This window comes from Pinus tabuliformis, chromosome 6 (assembly GCF_031772625.1).
Source record: "Pinus tabuliformis cultivar Carrire ecotype Pingquan chromosome 6, CPIR1, whole genome shotgun sequence".
Classification (NCBI taxonomy): Eukaryota; Viridiplantae; Streptophyta; class Pinopsida; order Pinales; family Pinaceae; genus Pinus; species Pinus tabuliformis.
The window spans coordinates 152,361,582-152,363,073 of record NC_142292.1 but is presented as its reverse complement, the minus strand read 5'-3'; the positions used below and the strand labels follow the sequence as shown (position 1 = coordinate 152,363,073).

At 39.7% G+C, this 1,492-nt stretch overlaps 2 non-coding genes across 2 annotated transcripts; both read left to right on the top strand.

The window, feature by feature from the left end:
• Positions 1-275: 275 nt before the first annotated feature.
• Positions 276-347, top strand: TRNAP-UGG (transfer RNA proline (anticodon UGG)). Its single transcript has one exon. It is a non-coding gene; the product is annotated as a tRNA-Pro (tRNA).
• Positions 348-795: 448 nt separating this feature from the next.
• On the top strand, positions 796-867 carry TRNAW-CCA (transfer RNA tryptophan (anticodon CCA)). The gene has a single exon. It is a non-coding gene; the product is annotated as a tRNA-Trp (tRNA).
• Positions 868-1,492: the final 625 nt, after the last annotated feature.

The following is a 1,492-nucleotide window of genomic DNA, read 5'->3' as shown; positions in this document are numbered from 1 at the left end:
TAACTTTTTTTTATTAACTTTTAAAGAGGATATAAGCTCTGTTATAGCTCCATCTTCTTTGGATTTACCATCTCTGTCACTCTAGTTCTTCATTTGATAGTAGTTTAAAGTAGGAAAGGGCTGTGTTAAAAACATTGCAATATCAGTGGAAGAGACGTTTAGTCTTCTTATAAAAGGTATCAAAAGCCATTTGTCTCTGAACAACGTCTCTTTCGACAGGGCCAGCAAAATTAAGCTGAAGTTGATGTGGAATGGCATATTTAAATTCTTAAACAGGGCATTTGGTCTAGTGGTATGATTCTCGCTTTGGGTGCGAGAGGTCCCGAGTTCAATTCTCGGAATGCCCCTGATTTTACGTTTTCCAGTTTTCCAGCAAATGTATATGAGTATTCTCTACCAAAATATTTTATCAGTACCAGGGAACCCTCTACCAAAATAGATTGACAGAACCAGTAAACCCTAAAGGTATCACACACATAGAAGCTTTTCGAAACAGTACCAGTGAACCCTAAAGGTATCACAGCCTATACTTCGGACTTTTCGCACCAGCTTTTTATGAGCCTACCAAAATACATTGGCAGTATCAGTGAATCCTAAAGTCTAAACAGCCTACAGAAATTTTGGGTGAATACTTACTCTCTCAAAGATTGTCAATATATTAGCCGTATAAATGAACCAAACGCTTTAACACACCGTTTTAATAGACAGGGATCCGTGGCGCAATGGTAGCGCGATTGTCAATATATTACCTGTACAAATCAACAAAAGGATTTAACACACTGCTTTTCCATAGATGGATCTGTGGCGCAATGGTAGCGCGTCTGACTCCAGATCAGAAGGTTGCGTGTTCGATTCACGTCAGGTTCAATCCTTTTTTCCTTTCTGAGAGATAGCCGATAGAAGTTCGACGTTTGCCTGTTCGATTCACGTCAGGTTCAAATCCCTTTTTCCTTTCTGAGAGATTGCCGATATAAGTTCGACGTTTGCCTGTTCGATTCACGTCAGGTTCAATCCCTTTTTTCTTTCTTGAGATTGCCGATAGAAGGTTGCGTGTTCGATTCACGTCAGGTTCAATCCTTTTTTCCTTTTTGAGAGATTGCCGATAGAAGTTCGACGTTTGCGTGTTCGATTCACGTCAGGTTCAATCCCTTTTTTCTTTCTTGAGATTGCCGATAGAAGGTTCCGTGTTCGATTCACGTCAGGTTCAATCCCTTTTTTCTTTCTGAGAGATTGCCGATAGAAGATAGAAGTTCGAAGTTTGCGTGTTCGATTCACGTCAGGTTCAATCCCTTTTTTCTTTCTGGAGATTACGGATAGAAGTTTTCTAGGACGTGATTCTTTTTATGCTTTTTCTTTCTGGAGAATGCATATAAAAGTTTTCTAGGAAATATAACAGTCAAGAAATACGGGGCAATGATAGGATCGAACTGGGGACCTCTTGCAAACCCGTTTTTAATGTGTCTTCCAAAGGTTTCTTTCCGTGAAAATTGAC